Source organism: Crinia signifera, chromosome 5 (genome assembly GCF_055691185.1).
Source record: "Crinia signifera chromosome 5, ASM5569118v1, whole genome shotgun sequence".
Lineage (NCBI taxonomy): Eukaryota > Metazoa > Chordata > Amphibia > Anura > Myobatrachidae > Crinia > Crinia signifera.
In genome coordinates, this window is record NC_139221.1 from 68,831,748 (window position 1) to 68,857,581 (window position 25,834).

Consider the following 25,834-nt stretch of genomic DNA (forward strand, 5'->3'; position numbering starts at 1 on the left):
ATATTACCCTATTTACTTTTAAGAAACAAACGGTAGTACCCAAGATAATTTTTCAAATCCAAGTAGTGCCCCAGTTCATTTTATGCCACTTAGAAGGTCTATAGAGATGTGTCCACTTACATCTAGTATTCATGAGTGTTAAACTGCCCTTTCAGTCACATCATGCCATGGCATGACTTGGTAGTGCCAAGCATCTTATCGTGCAATTTGTTCCATTAAAATGCATCGTCTTATTTGCAAAACAGTAGGACACATAAGCAGCTTTTGATTTTTTTTTAAATATGTGACATGCCTATATTTTGTGTGAATGTAATTGTATATGCATATGCAATACTACAATACTACAGTGGCATTTGTCCTTCCTAGCGCAATACAACTACCCCTCCCCCATTGAGGCATAGTTAAAAATAAAGAAACAAATAATATACAGTATGTCAGTCTAGCTTTGACTTGCAGGCAGTAGCATCATATATACAGCTGTACAGTACAAGTAGGTTTTCTGGCAATGTACTGATGACATCACAAGTTACAGTAGAAATGTTTGATCGTATTCTATTTTCCAGATCCCTTTTTGTTTTTACAAATGTATCTGCATCCTTTAAAATCGGTGGTGCATTATAATTCATATTGTAATACTGCAAGATGTTCTATCAAATAGCAAATTATGCCTAAAAACTGAATTGACTGCAGCTGCACGGAAAGCTGTTACTCATTATGAGATTGCTGCTCATAAAATACATTTTATGTTAACTGTTACATTTTATACTGGTTTATCTATAGATATTTTATCAAATTTTCTTAAACTACAAACTAAATAAAGAAGAAAGAAAAGGGTTATTTTTTATTGCATGGTACCGAAAGACCCTGTATTGTTAGGTAATTTTTTAAACAGTTCACATATTACTATTACTAAGAATTTCATAGTCCAAATTTATGCTGGACTATGAGGAAGAGAACACAGTGATGTCAGCTGCCCGCCCCCGGAAGATGCATCACTGCCTCATTGCCATGGAAACTGGCAACTGGTGCATACGTGCCCATTCGCATCCGGCATATGCGCAGAAATACACACACAGAAGCCAAACATCGCTCCCCCATGCAAATTCACGACTTCACCAGAATACGGTCCTGTGTATGGAGGCAGAATGCTTACACTAAACTAATGAAAGCTCTCTATCTATACCCCTGGGTATTACAAACACAAAAGGGTAGAGAGAAGGGAGAGGGAGCTGCAATAAGAGGCTGCTAAGACAGCCTTATCGAAAATTGAAGCTGCACAACGCCTCTAAAAAGTGGCGTTATTATGACTAGTCACAGTTCCGAATTAATTTTACAACTGAAGTTTAATAAATATGAGTAGATCACATATCCCATTATAATTATGTGAAATGCTAACTACTTACTAAAAATTTGTGATAATTAGGTTAGATTCTTTAAGTCAACCACCTGGACGCTCGATAATCTCAGCGAGGACATCTTTATATCTTGCCATTGCTACAGCATCTACAGTATGTGGATACTCTAATTCAACCTTGTATCAGAGACCATCCTACATATTTTTTGGACACCACCATGTTGTTGAGTAAAGTTAATGAATTACCTACTACCTTTTACAGATCAGGAAATATGGATGTTTAGTATGGATGTCCATAGTCTCTATATGATTATCCCACATGAACAGGTCATCTCAGCACTTTGGCACTTTCTCACCAATCATCCCTTATATAAAGGTCCACCATTGGAATTTGGGATTGAGTTGGTGGCTTTAATTTTAACAAAAAAATTTTCTTTATGATAATCAATTTTATCTGCAGTTTATCGGTTGTGCGATGGGGTCCAATGTAGCCCCATCATACTGTAATATCTATATGTTTGATGTTGAAGAAATTTTCTTTTTTGCTAATCCTCATACCGCTGATCAGATTGTACTGTATACGAGGTATATAGATGACCTCCTCCTGTTTTGGAGGGGTCCGGAAGATGATTTACTTAAATACATCAAGATGCACAATCAGAGGGTTATCCCTGTGAAGTTCTCAGTTGTGGTTAGTGAACAACAGGTTAACTTTCTAGATGTATGTATCAAAATAAATTCTGATAATATTGAAACTAGTTTGTTTTCTAAACCAACAGACAGGAATAACCTGCTTCTGTACAAGAGTTGTCATCCTACACCATTGTTACAGGGCTTGCCTTATTCACAGTTCTTGCAAATAAAAAGAATTACATCCAACCCTGAGCTAGCATACCAACAGATGTTAGAGATTAAACAGAATTCATTAAGAGGGGTTATGACAAAGTCCATTTGGAAAATGCGTTGCAGCAAGTCTTGGCCTTAGATAGATTGGTTACCCTACGGGGCAATAAAGGTACCACAAAATCAGCATTTATTCCATGGGTTAATAGATTCATACCTGCCAGTCATGTAATTAACAACACAGTAAAAAAAATGATGGCCTTTCGTTCATTCGGATTGTATCTGACACACGATTGTTTCTGACACACGATTAATGTCGTGTTGTACCCGTGGACGTAATTTACGGAACCTTCTGGTGAAGACTGATGTCTCTAAGGTTAATTCCTCAACAAATATTAAGGAAAGGTTGTTTTCAGTGCACTTGCACCACATGTCAATTCCTAGTTGCTGGGGATGTGTTTTTTCATCCCTTATCTGGGAAAAAATATTTTATTAGACATCACCTTACATGTAACTCGATTTGTAGTGTATCAGATCATATGTCCATGTGGGCTGTTATACATAGGAAAACCTGAGACAGCCTTCAAAACATGCATGACAGCTCACAGATCAGCTATTAGAGCAGCATTAAGCTCATCTAGTGAGCAGCCTGTAGCCAGGCATTTTGCATCAATTGCACATCCTCTAAGCTCTTTAAAATGTTGTATGATCGACCACATTGGTGAAAATATTCATTACAGCTGCTTCAGTGTAGCACAATATACAAAACAAACAGAAATAAGTCCCAAGGCGCAAAGCACTCCTTCAGCCGGATCCACAGGACTGGGTCACCACTCAACCCAGAATATAGGAAAACTTGTCTGGAGAAATGGACCAATGGGCGATGGAGGGTAGTATACACAAATCTCCGGTATGTCTCTCAGGATCAGGAGATATATATAAAAAAAAATAATAATAAAGGCAAGTATCAGCAATGATGTCGTCAAGTATCAGGAATGTGTAATGGGTTCCACAACGTTGGTAACCATATGCGTACCCCAACTCACTATTAGGAAAGTAGGGGGTGCTCATAAAGGTATCTTTTTCTTTACAGGTTCACCACGGGTGCAACATCAAGATTAGGGGATGCGTACCGTACTCACATGACAAAGTATAAATACAGGCACATCTGGGTATCTTTTAAGGAAAGTGTGGTCCTCTCATGGGAATGTCACAACTCCATATGCGGGTATAGAAAAAACAGAGAGCCCGCTTTTAAAGGTAGATACAATTTATTTGGAACGGATAAAAATGAACTGGGATATGCTAGATGGAAAACAGAACACGGTACCTTGAGGCTGGGGTATTGGCCTTATACCCCAGTCTAACACCGTCTGCAAGCACAGAAAATCCCAGTGGTATAACAGCAAGTCCGCTCCTCTCCTGCCAACGCGTTTCGACAGGGAACCTGTCTTTCTCAAGGCATGGAGAGGAGTGATCAGAAAACCATATTTGTACCCATGCACATTACAATCAATTAGACTTACTTCCGCCGGAAGCGTTAAGCAGGCGGAAGTTGTGTTGGAAAAAAACACAGGTCGGAAATAAAGTATACTGGCTCCTTATTATTGAGCCTAAATATAGCGTCTACTGTATAGTGCCCCGCTGATTAAGCTGGGGAATTTAGAGGGTATTAACCTAGACGGAATGGGGCTTACGGTGAAGTCTCCGGGCGCAATGGAACGCACACAGACAACGTGTGGAACGCATTGCGACTTCCGGCGTGTACATCATTTTCGGGAGCGGGGTAATCACAGCGTCCATCTCCTGACGCTGTGGAACGCACCGCTTCAAAGTGCTGGACCGCAGACGTCACTTCCGCATGTCGCGGTCCAGTGCCGTGCTGCAGCGTCGTTGGTCAGCTGTATAGAAGCTGGCTATTGCACTACGTCCATAGGGGGCCTGATTCAGCGCTGTTTATGCAGCGATGGAATTTAAAGTGACATGTGTCCATAGGGGGCCTGATTCAGCGCTGTATATACAGCAATAGAATTTAAAGTGACATGTGCATGGAATAAAATATGGCTTTTACAATGTATGGCAACAGAATGTGTTATAATAACAAATATACAACGAATATATAAAATACAGTTGATATATAGAAAATACAATGGGTATATAAAAAGGGGTAATTAGAAGGATGCTAGAATTAAAAAAGTTAAAAATTATAAAAACCATTTTAATTCGAAATCTGAATTAAGGCCATGAGGGGACAAGGAATTTAAATCGTAAATCCACCTCATTTCTTTTTTGGCCAAATTCTGTTCCTTGTTCTTATGTCGCCAATTATCTTTGACAAGTTCAAGGCCCCAAAAACCTCAGAATTTTTGGTGGTAGAAGAATTTTCAGTGCCCGTTATATATCTTTTGCCAAAAGTGCATAAAGATTTAACTAACCCCCCTGGACGTCCTATCATAGCGGGGACCAATTCAATCACTTCTAATCTCTCTTTTTTTATTGACCACCATCTCCAGCCATTAGTGTGCAATAATAGGTCGCATCTTAAAGATACGAAGGATGTTTTAAACAAAATTAAGAATGTTACATGGGACGATTCTCTGTTTTTAGTAACAGCGGATGTTACATCTTTATATACTATTATTAAACACGAAGATGGGTTAAGTGCAATTAAACAGACATTGGAAAATACCGCGATGGAAGCCAATCTGCAAAATTTTATATTGGAAGGAATTCTTTTTATTTTAAATAATAATTATTTTAACTTCAATGGTTCCTTCTTTCTCCAACAAGTGGGTACCGCCATGGGGACCAGGTTCGCACCCAGTTATGCGAACATCTTCATGGCCAGATGGGAGGATACTATGGTGTGGTCTGGCCATGAGTGGGGTGCGAACCTGGTCCAGTGGTGGCGCTACATTGATGATATTTTATTTATTTGGCGTGGGGAGGAATCCCTTCTTAATGAGTTTTGTGGTTTTTTAAATACTAATTTATTAAATATAAAACTCACTTTTGCTATCAGCAAATCCAATATTAATTTTTTGGATCTAAATATCTATGTCGAGAATAATACACTACAAACGTCGGTATATACCAAACCATCCGACTCAAACACCTATATCGACAGCAAAAGTAACCACTTGAGCCGATGGCTTACAAATGTCCCCAAAGGGCAGTTTATTAGGATGAAGCGCAACTGCTCCAAACCTGAAGAATACAATAAAAGTGTTCAAACCCTTAAATCCAAATTTTTACATAAGGGGTACAAACCAGTCACATTAAATAAGGCCATTGAAGAAGTTGAGGCTATTCCAAGAGAAGACCTCCTTACGACCAAAGTAAAAGAGATTAAAGAGACCGGTGCCAATTTGGCCTTTATCTCAAACTATAGTAGCCACCACCGCCAAGTAGAAAGAATTTTTAATCAAAATTGGAACCTGCTTTTACGTGACCCCATTTTATCTGATATTTTACCTAGGAAACCCAAATTTGTTTACAAGAGAGCCCCAAGTATTAAAGATAAATTAGTTTCGAGTGCTTTTATAGAAACACCGTTAGGTGGCATTATTAGGAACAAAGGGTTCCATAGGTGTGGGGATTGTGCGATGTGCAAATCTTGCACCAGCACCCCCAAAAAAACAGTTGAACTTATACTTAATAATCAACAGTTCAAACTGAATCATTTTATGACCTGTAACTCGAAATTCGCCATTTATGTTATTATGTGCTCGTGTAACTTACTTTATGTGGGAAAGACCACCAGGACCCTGAAGATCCGGTGGTCCGAACACATTAGGAATATAAAAAAGGGTAATCCGGATCACCCATTCTCACTGCACTTTAAGGAATCCCACCAATGTTCCCCAAGCCATATCAAAGGTTTTTGGGGCCTTGAACTTGTCAAAGATATTTGGCGACATAAGAACAAGGAACAGAATTTGGCCAAAAAAGAAATGAGGTGGATTTACGATTTAAATTCCTTGTCCCCTCATGGCCTTAATTCAGATTTCGAATTAAAATGGTTTTTATAATTTTTAACTTTTTTAATTCTAGCATCCTTCTAATTACCCCATTTTATATACCCATTGTATTTTCTATATATCAACTGTATTTTATATATTCGTTGTATATTTGTTATTATAACACATTCTGTTGCCATACATTGTAAAAGCCATATTTTATTCCATGCACATGTCACTTTAAATTCTATTGCTGTATATACAGCGCTGAATCAGGCCCCCTATGGACACATGTCACTTTAAATTCCATCGCTGCATAAACAGCGCTGAATCAGGCCCCCTATGGACGTAGTGCAATAGCCAGCTTCTATACAGCTGACCAACGACGCTGCAGCACGGCACTGGACCGCGACATGCGGAAGTGACGTCTGCGGTCCAGCACTTTGAAGCGGTGCGTTCCACAGCGTCAGGAGACGGACGCTGTGATTACCCCGCTCCCGAAAATGATGTACACGCCGGAAGTCGCAATGCGTTCCACACGTTGTCTGTGTGCGTTCCATTGCGCCCGGAGACTTCACCGTAAGCCCCATTCCGTCTAGGTTAATACCCTCTAAATTCCCCAGCTTAATCAGCGGGGCACTATACAGTAGACGCTATATTTAGGCTCAATAATAAGGAGCCAGTATACTTTATTTCCGACCTGTGTTTTTTTCCAACACAACTTCCGCCTGCTTAACGCTTCCGGCGGAAGTAAGTCTAATTGATTGTAATGTGCATGGGTACAAATATGGTTTTCTGATCACTCCTCTCCATGCCTTGAGAAAGACAGGTTCCCTGTCGAAACGCGTTGGCAGGAGAGGAGCGGACTTGCTGTTATACCACTGGGATTTTCTGTGCTTGCAGACGGTGTTAGACTGGGGTATAAGGCCAATACCCCAGCCTCAAGGTACCGTGTTCTGTTTTCCATCTAGCATATCCCAGTTCATTTTTATCCGTTCCAAATAAATTGTATCTACCTTTAAAAGCGGGCTCTCTGTTTTTTCTATACCCGCATATGGAGTTGTGACATTCCCATGAGAGGACCACACTTTCCTTAAAAGATACCCAGATGTGCCTGTATTTATACTTTGTCGTGTGAGTATGGTACGCATCCCCTAATCTTGATGTTGCACCCGTGGTGAACCTGTAAAGAAAAAGATACCTTTATGAGCACCCCCTACTTTCCTAATAGTGAGTTGGGGTACGCATATGGTTACCAACGTTGTGGAACCCATTACACATTCCTGATACTTGACGACATCATTGCTGATACTTGCCTTTATTATTTTTTTTTTTATATATATATCTCCTGATCCTGAGAGACATACCGGAGATTTGTGTATACTACCCTCCATCGCCCATTGGTCCATTTCTCCAGACATGCTTCAGTGTAGCACCCCATTGGTAAATTACCACCCTTACTTAAACCTATTTTAAGACATCTATGATGAGTGCATCTAGGTCGAAGTCATAGTAGGGTGCCGCCTGGCCGGGTGTGGGGTCCCACGCCAAAGATGCTTTGTTTCTCACTCTGTATGTCACTCTTTATAATTTCCCTGACCTCTATAAAAGATGGCTTGAGGGAAGCTGTAATGCCTGGGGGAAGACTGCAGCTCCAAGTTTGTTGAAAAGAAACCAGGTACTGTATGTACCATTGAGTACTAGGGCTGTGAAGAAATCAGTCGGTCAGCTGTTTAATCATAAATCCTGTCTCTACTTCTAAATTGCTAAATTGCTAATGAAGCTGCATCATTCTGTATGACAAAATGCTTTGATAGCGTTTGATATTGATATATCCCTTGCCTCACTTTAACCTTCAAGGAGAACTAGCCCTTTTACATTATTCAATTTGATCCTGATCATCCCTGAAGAAGTCCTAATTGGACGAAACGTGTAGGGATATTTCTGCTGCTTTAAGTCAGGCGTTGGATAAAATATTGAAATTTTATGAGAATCATCAATCTGATGTACGGATGTTCACAATAAACACATTTGATTGTACTATTGTGTATTGTTTCTGGTGAAAGTATAAAAGCACACTTTTATATCTCCTTGTTTATTTCTATTTCCCTGTGCCTCTATTAACAGCGAGGTTCCATAGACGTGCTGCTACCCCAACATCACAGAAAAAGGTCACCCCCCTTTATATATATATCATTATTTTTATTCGCAATTATATATATATACAATCCGTTGATGCCAAGTCACATGTGAGCAGAAATGTTCGCAACTGGCCAGCGATGCAGTAAGTGAAGTTCTTTTTTTATGTCAAACAGTCCCCTTTTTTGATTTTACATTTTATGTTTTCTCATGTACTCATGACTCAACACTGTAGTGCAAACAACATCTCCATTATCTCTAATTAAGCAGATATTATGGAGTACAGCAGTAGCTACCTACTCTTCAAAAGGTCTGTAATGCACATTTACTTTTCCAACTAACTTGACATAAGGATGAACACCATTGCTTTGAAATGGGAAAATAATGATTGCAACTGTATGATCTAGGCAAAGTGATCACTAAGACAACCGTGGATCACTTTTGCAGGTTTAGCAACAAAAATAAAAATATGTAAAGCAGTAGCGTTGTTGCTAATTAATAAGATAGCAACATCACTAACCAGTAACAGTATGTCTCTGTATTATACCAGCAGCAACATTAGTGCCCAAGAATATTTCAGTAGTACTGCAGTAGCGACCAGCAATACATATACAATATTAGTGTCCAGTAATATTGCAAAAATACAACCAGATGTGATAATAAATCCAGCAGTAACACTTAGGCCTAGTAGTAAAAAGCCAACATGGTTCTTTGTATATTCCTATTGTAGTCCCCTTCTCCTTCAGGTTCCGCCAATTTAAACATGTAGAACTTTCCCCAGCTACATGCGGCATGACGAAAGACTGACGTTACTTGGCAGCATAACCAAAAGTTCATAATCTTTTACTCTGTCAGCTGCTATCGCCTAGGTTGCCTGAATCACAACAATTTTACAAGAAATATCTGTTGGTGACCCAGATGTTAATGATTAATACTGAAAAAGCACAATCTCTGAAAACGGACATGCATGTGTCAACTCAGCATTATTTAAGTGTAAAGAAAATTCAAAAAGGAACGGGATGTGACCTATTGTTCCTCTGAGTGTCTACAGAACAAGTGGGCATTTTAAAAAAATATTAAAATAAAGTGAATGCCAAATTACACAGAAAGCTCAAAGATTAAAATAGTTCATCAGTAAAGCACACTATAACATAAATTAAGGTAAAAACCAGTTTCTAGCATTCAGTACTGCTGAATGGACCAGGCATAAATACAAAGGGTAATTCATGAGCAAATAATGAATATTCATTGCTGAATGACAAATTGTTTGCTATTACTGACATAATACTAGGGGGAGGAGGAAATTGGGGGTTATTAATCATTATCTGGTGATAAGGATGAGCTTTTATCACCATCTACAGTATCTCCACAATTTTGCAACAAAACATAATGGTAATGATTATCAGTCAGATGCCTATGTCTGTATGCTAATGCCAAGGCCTATGATCTTCCTATTGAGACCTCCACTGACTGTGGCATTAATCTGTCTCTGTGCATATAAAGTTCCACCATCAGTTGCAGCATGCCTATGAAAGGCGTAGTATATACTTTTGAACATGTCAATTGGCGTGAGAGGTTGTGCACTTTTAGAGACAGAAACTGTCCGTCTCATACACACAACACCCCCCCCCCCTTTTCTGTCTTGTTATCCCCATAAACTTTTTCACTGTGGCCACCCATGAATTAGGCCCAATAGGAGAGACTCATTAACCTCCATGATACAGACAATAGTATTTAGGGTTGTAGTCTAACTGCTTTGCCAGGTCAATCTCCCTCTATGCAATATATGCCCTTGTGTTATTCAGCTCAGGTATGAGCAATGGAACTGAAAGCAAAGATGTCCCTGTAACTACTGTAGTAAAACATATCACATACTGTACAGTACACTAGTTTTCAATGTTTTCAGTCAAGGTAATACCCCTTTCACATTTCCATGCCAGGTCGCACTCAAGATTTTGTACATGAGGGTCCTCCTGGTTGGAGCCCGGCTGAGACCTCTTTTTTAGGCTGATGGCCCAATTGGTAATGTCACCACAATGAGTCCCAGTGACATCACCACCAATGGGTCCCAAGCCGGGGCTTGGAGATTAGATCACCTTCATGCGCCGGTTCTTCGTATGGTGTAAACAGGTCTTAGGCAACATGGCCTTGGCTTACCTATTAACACTGAACCGTAAGCCATGTTGAACTCATGTTGAATCCTACTCTCTACCCGAGTTAAAATGCTGGGCCTGTTTTAACCAAGCAGCTACTCAAATATTTGTTAGTCAGACCCCTAAACAGAAACATTGAGACCAGAGAACAACAAAATATGAAGTAGCATTATGTTCAAAATATTATGTAATAATAAACAATCTCTTATCACAAGGATGAAATAATAAATATACAAAAAAACAATAATAAGCAGTTATAAAATGCAATATGTGGCAAAAGATCATATCAATAAAATGAGCAGTAACTCACCCATAGGAATGCCAATATACTGTATATACTGTATATCATTTTAAAGTCCTTACATTAGGCTGTTCCTACTGTATGTATATTTTTCATAGGTGGAATATTTTAATAGGGAAGGTGCTGCAACCATCCAGCCTCTAAGCAAAATCCACCACCTGTTCTGGGCAACTTACTGCATCTATTTTTGCCATCTCAAGGAGAACCCCCCCCCCCCCAAAAAAAAAACAACTTAAAGATACCCTCATCAAATAATAATAATAATAATAATAATAATAATAATAATAATAATACTCCCGTTTCCTCCTACAATCCATAAATATACAGGTAGGCTAATTGTCTTCCAACACAATTAACCCAAGAGTGAGTGTGTGTGTACATGTGGTAGGGAATATAGATTGTCCACTGGGGCTGCGGAATATGTGTGCGTTATATAAGAAATTGTTCATAAATTTAAAAAAAATAAAATAAATGTACATCAAGAGTTCCTCAGTCACGTTAACAAGCTCAAGGTACTGGGGACCGGATTCAATAACACTTGAAAGGGACCGAATTCATCCCTGATTGGATGTTTGGGGGTTTGCACATGTGTAATCGTGTATTTGCGCATGTGCAGCCCCTGACAAAGAATGGCTTTGGTGAGTTACGCAAGTGCCAGCCATTCGTTGCGGGGAGGGAGGGCTGGGGGCTCGACCATGGGAATACCCAGCATTTTATGGGTGGGAACCGGCGGTTGAGGTAACAGGATGTCCATGCCTGCCTCGTCAAGTCAGTTGAGACTGACTTTTATTGACGAAGGCAGGATACATCATCTGATGGTCAGTGGCCATCAAATGATTTCTCCTGCTAGCGGAGGCATGTGAGGGGATGTGTTACCAAGCACAATCCCTGGCATGGTACCGAGGGGATTCGGTGGTGGAGGGGCGGGCACATGGCAGGCTGGCATTTCAGCAATCGGTACTCACCAAGCTAACATGAGTTACCCCCTGAGTTCCTTAGCCTTTATTTATATAACCATCCTTTGTTAAACACATGGGGTAACTACAGTAATCTCAAACTAAGTGTTGTGTATATCTTTGTGAGCGCTGTCAAATATCAGATAGTGTCTTATGTATGCAGCACTTGCCAAGCTTTTTTTTCTAGAAATTGAGCTATGGACAAGTAATCTTATAGCCATATGGGTAGTCTTCCAGATGTTCCAGGAGATAAGGCAAGTATGCTATGGAAAATAAGGGCCTATTGTTCTACAAAGACACAAGGCTGCTGAGACAAGTTATATTAGAGCCTCTGATATAGATAATTGTCTTATGTCTTATGGTCGTATGGTAATTCAGATTTTGTCACATCTATTTTCCCCCAATGTAATACAGTATGCAATATTCAATACACTGTAAATGTAATAGAGAGGTATTGTGGTAATTCATATAAATGGGAAACAGAGTTTTTTCATTTAAATGCTATCACCATAGTAAAATATAGAGGGGACTGTGAATTTAATCCAGGAAGTCACCGACCACTATACATTTTCAATGAACAGCACTGCAGGCCTTTGTTATTTGTCCTGTCCCTGCTCCTTTCCTAAACCTGATGTCACCTAATTCATACAGCACTGTTCAGTGGAGTCAATGCCCAGCAATCTGGCTTTGGTGTTAGAGCTGCAAACAATTTTACATTTGTTTCCAGTTAAAAAAGAAGAAGCTGTAAATGCAGAATATACTGTATGTAGTTGTAGTGAAATGTTTGAGTAATAGCATGCAAAGTTTAGACAGTTTTATATTAAATTGACATGGTTGGCAGGCATTTCAGCGCACTGTGTAATTAATACTAAACATGAAGGAATTATCAGAAGTATAAATATGTTGGCAGATTGACATCAGCCATATATCTGCTATATCAGAAAAAATGATTATGACAAAGGGATTTCAAATAACTGACCAGAAAGGGGCATATCATTTTCTTTGCACTTATATATTATGATAAGTATTGTAGATGAACTATCCATAAACTTGAATAGTCAATATTTCTGTGAAATAAGTAATTGGACATTAGGGAAATAAAATAATAAGATTAACATAAGTAAATTATTTACATATGTCATACTTAAGGTTTTGTGAGGGACAGGATTCCCTTCCGTATATGTCCACATATGGTATGATTGGAAGCCACAAACTGGTTTTGTCTATTACACGGAGCATGAATAATGGGATTTGATTGTGTAACACCAACTCAGGGCACCCCTGCAAGTCTCCCAGTGCACCTCAGGGTGCCACGGCACAGTTTCAGGACTACTGCTATAGGCATAAGAGTCGATGCGCCCTCTCTGAGCTTTGCTGAACTAGGACCCTGTATAGCAGTGATGGAACTTGTAGGTGGTAAGCAGTGGCATAACTATACATTTTGCTCCCCCCCCCTGCCAAAACTTGTGTGCCACTCCCCCCCTCTCCAGGCTCCTCTCCAGCATATTTTTCCAGCGTGTGACGTGATGATGTCACACGCATAACAGAGAAACTAAACCAGGAGAGAGGAAGAGAGACCAGCATACACTGCTGCTTCCCTTGGCTCCGATGCATCGCAGACCACCCTAACAAGCCCATTCGCCCTCCCATCCTGTACACAGTAGCCAATAGCCAGCTCTGTGTACAGTCGATTGAATCAATGGGGAAATTTGTCATCTCTGCCATGTCATCTCGCGTCCAGAGCTCAGTCAGTGGGCAGCGGCAGGCAGCAGCATGTCAGTGCGTCGAGCGGGTGCCGGCGCCCACACAGACCCTGCTGCTGCTTGCTCCCCCAAGCGGCTGCTGGGGCTTCCTTACAGTAGTTACGCCACTGGTGGCAAGCCCAGGTGCAAAAATATAATTTGGGCTTCCCTCCTCCTCCCCAACCTAGGTTCACATATGCAACATGGAAGTGGGTGACAGGGAAAGGCAAAGTGTGACAGGGAAAAATAGTGGGTGGCAGGAACAGGGCGCAGGGCCAGAAGTGGGCCCCTTAGTCCTCAGCCCCAGTGCACTGCAACTGCTGCACCAATGGTAGTTCTGCCTCTGCTGTATAGCCAGATTTGTGCGTGTATGTACAATTCCGAGCATGCACAGTGCAATGTGAAAACACACGTCATACGCTCATCTTATCACACCCACAGATTTGTGTGTGTGGGTGTGTGTGTGTGTGTGTGTGTGTGTGTGTGTGTGGGGGGGGGGGGTTGAGGGATAAAAATGAGGACACTGCTGACCTTAAGTTTATGTGTCTATGAAAGCTTCCATATGCCTATTTTAGCCCACAAATGTAGTAGAAATAACAATACAGTATAACCGTACATCATGAATATTGCATGAATGCTTCCTGGTATGTGAATGACAACAGAACACTATTGCTATGTATTCTATTGTTAGGGCATCACCCATGTGAATGATTGCAAACTAGAGTTTAGTAGCAATAATGAGATATTTCGGGACAGTCTACAAATACGAGTGAGGAACTGTATAGTATATATGTTCTCATGTATGAGTCATTAATATTGGACTTACCGTATTTTGCATAATGTGAAACTACTTGTAGTTTATATATAAACATGGTGACATTAACCTAAATTGGACTTCAAACTTCTGTTTTTATAAAACCCCCAACAGATCTCAAAGCAGGCGCATGACAACCATTAACATAATGGGCATGTTTAATATATAATCTACAGTGTTCCCAAAAATGGTCACAGACCACTAATGGGGACTGATAAACAGATGAACAGATTCCTGGTGACAGCTGAAAAGCTACAACAGATAATAGAAAACAATTTAGTGTTGGAGCAGAAATCAGCTCACCAAGGTCAGAGAAAATAGTTTTCCTTCATTTCTCAGCACGGACATATGTTCTTTTACTAGCAACTTGCATGACAACATACGTACTCATCTTTGGGTCAAAGTCCAATATGTACACAGTATATTTTCATGTAGACTGTCTTTGAAAGAACATAGGGGTCATAGGTGATATGGTAACCCAGTGGACTGAGACAACCTGGACGCAACAATGTACAAACTGCAACAATGAGCTGTGTTCACTGCTGACAAGAACAAGCAGATTTAGAAAGATTAAACTCTATTAACCTAGCGCTATCTCCTGCTGCAGATTAGTATCAAACATAAATAGTGCTACAAGACACTACAGGTATATTCAATAGAAAAAAACAAGAAATGATGACAAAATTCTGCGCTGGAAGTCCCAAATGGGTATTTTCGTTTTCAAAAGAGTTTCTTCATATAAATCCTCATGGATATTTCCCAATTTTCATCATAAAAGAGAAAAAATACAGTGGAACTATGGTTAATGATCTGTATAGATATGAAGAAATCTTTATGGAAAGGTAGCTTTTTAGATGCTCACATGTAGCTTACATAGAGAGCATGCAATAAAACCTATAAAGGTATCTTTCTTTCACCCTCAAAGGTAGATGTCACCTGTGTAGTCAAACAAGGAACCCAGGAATCTCACGAAATACACCACAGTGTGAATAGGTGTATAGGTGCTTACATTTATCTTACATGTCAATAAATCTAGGGAAAGCATATAAAGGTTTCTTTTCAATCCAAAAAAGGTGTAACACGTCACAATGGTATACAAAAACAGATGCTCACATGTGCTTACATTGGCACCAGTGTAGCCATACGTATCAAGGTTTCTTTTCCTATTGCAAGCCTCATTCCATATGTCAAAAAAGGAAGAGAAAATCCAATGGTGCAGTACCAAAAATTTAATTCTTCACACAATAAAAAATGTACATAAAAGAACAGGATATATTAATACCTCAAATCCAGTGAAACAAACAGTTCAGCTTAACAAGATGGTAGAAATAGGATGAACCCGGGTATCCTGCTGAAAAGTTCCTAACACCGTCAAAAAAAGTAAAAAGGAATCCTTCTTAAAAACTCACTCCTCCAACATGTTTCGAAGTTAAGTACTTCTTTCTCAAGGTTGAGAAAGAAGTACTTAACTTCGAAACATGTTGGAGGAGTGAGTTTTTAAGAAGGATTCCTTTTTACTTTTTTTGAAGGTGTTAGGAACTTTTCAGCAGGATACCCGGGTTCATCCTATTTCTACCATCTTGTTAAGCTGAACTGTTTGTTTCACTGGATTTGAGGTATTAATATATCCTGTTCTTTTATGTACATTTTTTATTGTGTGAAGAATTAAATTTTTGGTACTGCACCATTGGATTTTCTCTTCCTTTTTTGACATATGGAATGAGGCTTGCAATAGGAAAAGAAACCTTGATACGTATGGCTACACTGGTGCCAATGTAAGCACATGTGAGCATCTGTTTTTGTATACCATTGTGACGTGTTACACCTTTTTTGGATTGAAAAGAAACCTTTATATGCTTTCCCTACATTTATTGACATGTAAGATAAATGTAAGCACCTATACACCTATTCACACTGTGGTGTATTTCGTGAGATTCCTGGGTTCCTTGTTTGACTACACAGGTGACATCTACCTTTGAGGGTGAAAGAAAGATACCTTTATAGGTTTTATTGCATGCTCTCTATGTAAGCTACATGTGAGCATCTAAAAAGCTACCTTTCCATAAAGATTTCTTCATATCTATACAGATCATTAACCATAGTTCCACTGTATTTTTTCTCTTTTATGATGAAAATTGGGAAATATCCATGAGGATTTATATGAAGAAACTCTTTTGAAAACGAAAATACCCATTTGGGACTTCCAGCGCAGAATTTTGTCATCATTTCTTGTTTTTTTCTAAGAACAAGCAGATTGATTTATCAAGTGACAAATAGATTTCCATTGACCCCATAATTCCTGCCCTCTCAATGTAAATGTGTGCTTGTAATCTTGATTCGGTACATAGAGAATACTATAGAGTTATTTATTCAACACTGTGACAATAGAGCATACAGTACATGTTAAATATCTGTAAATAAACAGCAACATAGTATTTGTTTTTCTGATTGTTGCGGTTGGGTCAACTCCTGTAGTAATATTAGCACAGACACATTTCCTGCAGGTCAAGTATGAAGGAGTAGAAGATTATTTTCTCTAACAAGGGCAAGTGAGAGTATACTATGAGCCATATTCAATGCGACCGGCGAGGTGGTTAAATGGTGAGGATTGCTGAAAACAGGCGATCCTCGCCGTTTAACCCCTGATCCGGCAGATCACCCTATTCAAAGTTCCAGGGGAATCCTCACTGTCAGAGGACGGCGAGGATTCCCCCAAACAGCGAGGCTCGCGGCTAATGCAGGGAGCCTGCTGCATTTAGCCGTGAGCCTGGCTATTGTAGCAGTCACATACGCCGTTTCCCCCTCAGTCCAAAAACCTAGCAAAGGGGGGAAACGGCATGTGCAGCGGGTCAGTTGAATACTGACCCTGTGAGCTGTGACAGTGAGCAAAAAGCATTGCATACAATACAACCCTATGTACAAGGCATGATTAAAGATTCCAGGTGCCCTAGAATAATACCCATGTAGCTCCATTTTGAATGCTGCTAATCACACAAGTATAGGCGCCCAGTCATAATGCCCATGTGCATCTAATGAAGGTTTTATAACTGGCATGTACACTAAGATCTAATGCTTGTGGCATGTGAAGGAGGCTTTAGCTTGGGGCTTCCCAGCTAATGCTGTAGCACAATGTACAGAAAGTAATGGTTCAATTGGTAGGTTACATTGGCACAGCCATCTGGCAATCACCTTAAGAACTTCACCCCCCACAGCACATCGGGATGGAAGATAGATGACAAGCATGCAATGAATTAGGTCTTCATTTTATTCCTATGCTGTCATAGGAATAAAATGAATGCCCCTCCTCACAGTCCTGGTGCCCTCGCCTGAAGCCTAATCAGCCTATTGGTTGTGTATAGCAATATACAGTAATCCTAACTGTACATCTTAATGGAGGAACAATTTACTTTTTTTTTTTTGTGTGGAATACTGTAGCATGGAACACACAGCATTACAAATATGATCAGTTGCTGACTCTAAAGGTGCCCACACACGCACCGATCCCGGCGTGCGTTGTGGGCTTAACTAGCACACATAGCATCGCATTGTATGCCTTGTGCATACGATGTGCATGCGATGCGATGCTATGCTAGAAAAAGCTAGTACAAAAAGTATGTGCAGCACATACTTTTTGTACTGTGCGATGAGGTGCCGCGGGAGCGCGCACCCCATCATACAGCATCGCACCGCCAGGATCGGTGCGTGTGTGGGCACCTTAACAAATGATCAGAGGACTCACTGTAAACTTTGGTAGAGGTATATTTGGGTTCTGCTCTGATTACAGATCGTGGGGCTGATTCGGAGTTGGCTGTGTTTGTAGGTGGCCCTGATTGCCAGATTGAATACCTTACGCTTATGTGAATTTCTGTTCAGTTGAGATTCTCTGTACATCTGCAAGTGGATAGCTGTGCTGCTCACTACATTTAAACAAGCCATGGTAAACAATAGTCATGATGAGCATGGGAACAATATTTGGTTTGATTGATTTATATTCATTCATTTACATGCTGTTTCTGCAACTAAAATGTATTTAACCCTTTCAGTGAATTTGTCAAAATAGGTGCGAAAATTTCTTAGCAAACATTTGTATTCATCATAATGACCTATAAGGGTTACCTTATAAAGGAAATGTAATATTTTTTGACACAAATTTTTATTTTGAATTTATATGACAAATGTGAGCGACGCTGGAATTTTTTGCGGATATTTTGAACGTCTCTCACAGAGATGTTGGCACTCAAAGGGTTAAGAGCCAAAACTTTATCCTCCTCCTCTCACTGTAGGTAATAGTAATGTAACATTCTGTCTCTGATTGTAATGTTCCATCTTGACTACCACCCAACAGGGCATACTCTGTGATGTCATTAATCTTGCATTTCCTCCAAATGCCCCAGTTTTGACAAAGTTATCTACTCTGAAAGTGCAGTAAGTAAAAATTAAATGAAAAACAAAGAATGCTGTTTGCCAAAATTTTGGCTGAATTTCTGCTTGTAACTGCTATTAATCTGTGGGAAATCAAAGCTTAAAAGCAGTGGATAAATAGAGTAGTTACCATTTAAATTCTAGCTAGCATTGTAAGTAGATTTTATGAAATTATAGGTGGAAGATAATTGGTTGCTTTGGGCATCTTCTCCACTCCCCAGTCTTTGTCATTTTTTGACACATATCCCAATTTTTTCTAATTTAAAAAATAAATTTAAATTTAAGTGACCCCCTATCAGCTCCTGCCTGACATTTTTCAAACACAGTCTGTGATTGGCTGGCTGTTTAGCACTCTCCATTTGATCACTTTTGAAGCTTAGTGCATCTGGCCCAAAAACTGGGCAGAGGGGGTTGTTATTGGGTACTCCTAGGGTGAGATTTAATAGGATGAGAGATTCAGAAAGTGAGAGATTTGGGAAGAAATCTCGTGTTTTTTTTTTTTTTTTTAACTGGAGATTTCTTCCCAAATCTCTCACTTTCTGAATCTCTCATCCTATTAAATCTCACTCCTAGTATGGAGGTGGTACTACAATTGTAATTATGTGGTTAAAACTAAAGTAGGCAGAAAGACCAGAAGTGAGCCAAAGAGGAATTGGAAAACAATTTTCCTTGCTTGCCCTGACCTGGACTAACCTCTTGAAATGATACACAAGAAGACTAATGTAATCAAACAAAGATCTTCCACAGGTCTTCCAGTGAACTGTGTCTTCTGGCATTCAATATTTCTTGCACAGATTCCTATTCTTTGCTGAAGACAGTGACAAATGCTGGTGGCTCTGAAGTAGGAATATAATATATATATACTTTTTTTGTTCATAAATCTATTAGAGGAACAAAATAGGTTAGTGTGCCATGCTTACTCGTATTAGTCAGGAAAGACATAAGGCTTAGCACACTTCAACATCCAACTCTGTCAGCAGAACAAGGAGAGGAATTTGTGAATAGCACATATGTGGCTTTATTCAAATTCCTATAATTCCTATATTACAGTAGAAAATAAATATCTGTAATGTTTTTTTTTCCCACAAAATAAAGGGACAATACAGAACTACAAGTGTCACTTCTGTCATCATCCACCTGTCCAGTAACCACTCAGCACTGCAGAAAACTCCAACAGGAGCATGTCTGCAAACCACTCACGGGTAATCAAATCACCTGTCCTAGCTCACAATGCTTTACCACACGTCCACCTGCTTGTTCTTGTACCACAAGACAGCATCAGCTGTTGGACAGTGTTGCAGTTCTTTGGCCACTAATCTAAAATTCTTTGTTCCCATTATGCCATAGCTGCCTACCCTCCTGCATTCTGCAGGAGACTCCCTTAAATAGCAGCAATCTCCCTCTCTCCCTCATTAGTCTAGCAATTTCCCTAATTTCACCTAGCCCACATTACACTTTTGGGGAAAAAATGGAATGAGATAGATAAATTTACATTGAATTATCAGCACCATGTCCCAGCACTTTACCAAGTATAGTAGCTCTTACTAACTGCTTTACATCTACATTTGGGTATAAGTCATTTTAAAAGATTCCTCTCATATGTAGTATGTAGCAGTACACACCCACGCTTCTAGGTGCCACATTCACAATCTCTTTTCACAGTCTTTCCATATATGGAACTAGACACGCCCTTTGGGTGGAGCATGACACGGCCCCTCAATGGGGCACTGTTCAAAATTCTACTACCAACTATAATCTCCCTGAAACTAGTTTTCAAAAGTAGGCAAGTATGCATTATGCTACTGAGATGCTAAATTTGGACAACTAAATACTTGAATTTGTATTTTGCATATAGAGAAATGTACTTAATTTTAGTGATCCTTAAAAACAGTTTTCTCAAGGAACCATAATAGTGAATAGGTTGTAGGTCTCCTCAAGAATCTCACATAAACACTTTAGTACCATCTGTGGATGTTTTAAAAATGCATTAGTCCATACATTCTCAAACTCATGTATCCTCACAAAGAGGGAAGATGTATTAAGCCTTACAAAGTGATAAAATGGAGAGTGATTCACCACCAATCAACCAGCCCCCAAATTTCATTATTCAAACAAAGCCTGTAGCATGGCAGTTAGGAGCTGAATGACTGGTGCTTTATCTCTGTCTATTTTATCACTTTTCAAGCTTAGTACATCTGGCTCACGCAGAGTCGCGTTCATTAGCTCTATATGTGAGCTTTTAAAATGTTTTTTGTCTATTCATTTTTTCTTGGGCGACTTCATCAATGTATGGATAATGTTAATCAATACAATTGACTAAATCAGTCCGGAGGGCCCCAAGCAGAAATATACATATTCCTGGGTGCACCCCCCTCATCATAGTCAAAGTATTTTAAACTAATACGACATTTATAAAACAATAGAGGGAATGGACATGTTACTAAAATATACAATCTATAAACTGTGCGGAATTACTATTCTTGTCTATACAGCTTTTAAAATGTGTCAGTAAGTAATGATTACACCTGCTAAGTAGTATGGAAAACATGAACTGTTTGGAGTCCTGAGGGAAGAGTGTAATACACCTGTGTTACTGGTACAGGACATGGAAAACAGGCACTGTTACAGATCCATTACAACTGGAATTGACTAACACTGCCTTAAGATTAAAGTGAGTCAGCGGAGTAAATTAGACATGTTTATGAAATTTACCTCAGAGATTGTTTGTGGGACACAATTTTGTTTTATTTGTCACTCATATCCATTTCACACATAAAATTCTCGCTTCAACCCAGCTCAGACCTGGGACACAGAGCATGGGTTAAAGCTGTGACTACCCGTCATACAAGGGAGATGACCTTAGTAGTTTCCGGGTCTTAAACTGGCCATACATCAGGATGACCAGCATTAGATCCAAGTCATGCTGGTCATCCTGAGATCCTGAGATTCACCTTCCCAGACATGTGTGTGATTCCTCTGGGCATTCTGGTTGATAGCAGCATCTTCAGATCTTATGAGCAGCACATAAGATCGACCTCATGACCAGCAGGCCGCCACATCATACCAAAACACCTAATGAATTGCACTCAAAACATGCACAATGCATCGCACAGCCCGTCAAAATGGTGCGTTTGGGCCTGAAATCATTCTGATGTATGGCAAGTTTTAATTCTTTTCACTGAACCCAGGTCTTCCAGTGAACTGGATCTTCTGGTATTCAATGGGCTCTTGGAAATTATGTAATCTCCGAGCACTACAGTCCCCGGCCAATCATTTTCTTGTCAGACATACTGTAAGCCGGGTCATTGACCTGGGTAGCAAGTCTCGGGAATAACCCTGATAGTGAGCAGGGTTGTGGACCCAGGACTGTTAACTTAGGTAGACCCTTTCAAAAATACACTGGACATGTGTGCACATGTATTATAATCTGGGTTTTAGGCTTATGTCTGAGAGGGGTATCATTGGTGACATTGTCTAACTATTGCTCACTCTAGTACAATAAATCAACTGCAACCTCAACATGTTTCTCCGCAACTTCTTAAGTGAGAGTTCCATTATTCTAGAGATCCAGATGCACATGAGCATCAATGGTCGAAATAAAACTCTAGTTTCTTGGCACCAACTGAATATAATGCTGTAAGATTTGTATCATTTTACTTGCCAGGACAGCATTCAGAACAGTCTAGGCTTTTTCCAAATGAACTTATGGGGTGAAATTTAATAGGATGAGAGATTCATAAAGTGAGAGATTTGGTAAGAAATCGCCAGTTTTTTAAAGCTGCAATTTACACTTTCAAATGAAACTGGTTTTGCAGTGTTTTTACATGATTGCCGCTTTAAAAAAACCTGGAGATTTCTCACCAAATCTCTCACTTTATGAATCTCTCATCCTATTACATTTCCCCCATGATGTCACATGTAAAATGGGAAGTCAGGGTGGAGAAAAACAGTTTGCGGCACTTTGATAATATATTGCAAATAAGATAAATGTCTTCTCAAACCACACAGCATAGAATACATTCCACAACGGAGCTCTGATTGATTTCAACATTGTTTCTAGCAAGAATCCTTTACATTTCTGAACTCTGAAGTATTTTTTGTAGTTACATTTCGAACCTTTAATTGTTAATGCTAATTCAGTTTTTCTTTTTATAATCTGAGACTTATTATGAATTTTTAAGCAGCAGTGAAGTGGTTTTGCTTTGCAGATTTGCAGCTCTTTAATATCATGGGTATTATATTTTTTCTCCCATTTCCAATGAAGGCTATGTTTGAAATATCACCTCCTGGTTCTAAGTCAGTCTATTTCTTTACCTGAGGGAACGTGATGTCATTAAATTCAAAGTTGGCCACGGTTCCACATACCAGAATGTCTCGCAATAACGTAATTTGTGAAGTACGTGCAACACAAATGCTATAGAAGTGTGATTGATGTGGAGGACATGGCTCGCATGCCCATGCACACAAATTAACAGCTGAACTACAGAAGAATCCCTATGACACGTGGACAAATGACCTCCACTCTCCTTTCACCAATATAAATCTATGTGCTAATAAATATGTACAGAAATGTGTGCTTCCCTACATGCCATGATGTTTATTCAAACTGTAAAGCACATGATTACCACCGCTGGCCACAATAATATGCATGTGATTAAGAAATTCAATAGAGTGCATTTGAATGATGGATGGCACCGCCTGGATTTAGATTTTCTTGGTTTTTAGATTTGTGCTGCACATTAATAGAATCCAATAAACCAGGGTATTCCATTGCTAAAGCAAAAGACAAATGACTGTAATGTGTAATCAATAGAATCTAAACAGGAATAATCAGGTAGGAAATATATGATTAAGTGGAGTATTTATCAAAGCTTGTCAAGAGTTAAAATTGCGAGAGATAAAGTACCAGCCAGTCTGCCCCTAACTATCATTTTCATACACAGCCTGTAGCATGGAAATTAGAAGCTGATGGGTTATTACTTCTATCATGATTTTACGACTCTACAACCTATGATAAATGCCATACTAAACAACCAAGTACTACATTATGAAGGCTTTGGAATGGAATGTCTTCTCTAATGGACATAGACCATTTGAAATGCCAGTACTCCCCACAGATGACCCAATAAAGGTAAATAGTCTATGCTTGTATCAAGACATTTCTTTTTTTTTTTTTTTTTTTTTTTAAAACAGAATTCACTTCAATTAAAACCATGTCAGGATCATGAGAACAATATGTGATTTTATGAGATAGATAACAGGTAGACTTAAATATTTAACCACATTAAATATTTTACAAGATAGAGCAAAGCAGACGGATTATAATTAATTTAATCAGCAGCTTGTAGTGAGCGTTTGTTTTAACTTTCTCAAGAACTGATTTCCATATGTGATAGATAGATGTTTCACCTGTGACCCACGGTATAAGAGTAGGGCAAGTTTCACAGCGCTAATATTGTCATTAGGGTCTAGGTCTATGCCTTAAGGAAATTCTCCACCAACAAACAATACATTCACATGCAGTATATTCCCTCCTGTCACTGGATGAATGGGAATTTTCAAGTCTATTACCACTTAGCTTTTCTAGAAAAGTGCCCAGTCTGGATAATGATGTTACCAGAATAACAATTATATAACATGCAAAGTAAAAAACAAACACATAATGTATATAGTACAGTAGTATTTCACTTCACTACTTTTCCAAAGCAACTCAGTGCTACAGTACAGTATAAAGCAGATCATTCAGATTCTGGTATGCAATAATACTCCATAAAATATGCCTTTATTCTCTGCATTGTGGTGCACTGTAATATAGTGTCAGACAGAGGATTCATTTCCTAAGTTTATAAACCCCCTAGGAACCAGACACCCTCTCTACCACCTCCTACACAGAAATGATTGGGATTGATCAAGCTCTTAGTATAATGTCACTGGTGCACTATAAATCTGCATTACTGCTTCCCTGGCTGTGGCTTAATGTTCTCAACTGAGTATTTACCAAGGATGAGGGATGTATGTACAGAGTACTACAATATATAAGGCAATGAAAGTATTTCATGCATGGCCCATTGTATCATTGTAACAGATTATTGGGAAAGTGCTCTGGAAAATAAGAGTTTAGAATATAAAACACTAAGGAAACTTTATGTATAGTGTTAGTTCAGGGTAATATTGGAGTATGGAACATACAGGTGTGTAACAGTGATTGCTACGTGTCAGGATACGCAATACATGCAGTATGTATTCATTGACAATATATTCAATGGACTGGATGCAAATGTGCTTACTAACAGTCCTGGTGCTGTAGATGAATGCTCCTGTGTGTTTAAACTATTGCAAGGATGCGAGGGAACAAGCAATGCATGTGTCTGCTGACTAGATCCTACAGAACATCATGTGTCCTAAACAGTAGTCAGATGGGACAAGTGTGCAGCATTTAGTGGTGTAAACAGCAATCTGATGTGCACGATCATCCCAATGTGCAAAGAAAACCACCTAAGCCACAACACAGCTGAAAATGACTAGAATCACTTGTACTTACCAGCCAGTTGCATGCGGTGATAATGTTCTGTAGCAATCCTGTAAAACAGGTGAAAGCATCCACTCCTATACAGTAGCTGGGGTGAACTAATCATCCCAAAATGTGTTCAGCCTCATCCTGATCGCTGGGAGCCTGAATTACCCTGCAAAATCCATTCTCATCCTGGGCTGCCCTTCTCCCTATGATAAATTGTTTCTTGGAAGTTGCTGCTCAATTCACAGGAGAATCGACCCTGGCCGTTCAGAGCCCCAGCCAGGAGATGCGAGCTGCAGCACTCCTATGGCCATCTCATTGTACTGTATTTAGCAGCAGCAGCAGCACACGGCATCAGCAGCACACAGCAACACCATCAGCACCAACTCAGCTGCACATCTCTCCCTGCCTACCCTCTCCATCTCCACGCAGGCACACGCCTCCAGTAGCAGCCCACAGAACGTGACATGGGCAGTGACAGCAGTGTGCAATCATTCCTGCATCTGCGGCAGGTCTTACTGAGCACTTACTAGTGTTAACATAACATTATTAGATTTCATTATTAGATTAGTATTAGCTACGGTGTTGCATTTCTTTATACAATATATCAATGAGACACTACTGAGTGCTTTTCCTT

At 39.5% G+C, this 25,834-nt stretch overlaps 1 protein-coding gene across 5 annotated transcripts in view; it reads right to left on the minus strand.

The window, feature by feature from the left end:
* The window catches only part of SNTG1 (syntrophin gamma 1), a 577,365-nt gene extending 551,733 nt beyond the window's left edge, over positions 1-25,632 (minus strand). For 4 of the 5 annotated variants that reach the window (XM_083187409.1, XM_083187408.1, XM_083187407.1 and 1 more), the window contains exon 1: positions 25,225-25,631. The gene's annotated coding sequence lies outside the window, so the exon portion shown is untranslated. Of the gene's footprint in view, positions 1-25,224 lie in introns of all 5 variants that reach the window. The other variant, XM_083187410.1, reaches the window with a different exon arrangement.
* Positions 25,633-25,834: the final 202 nt, after the last annotated feature.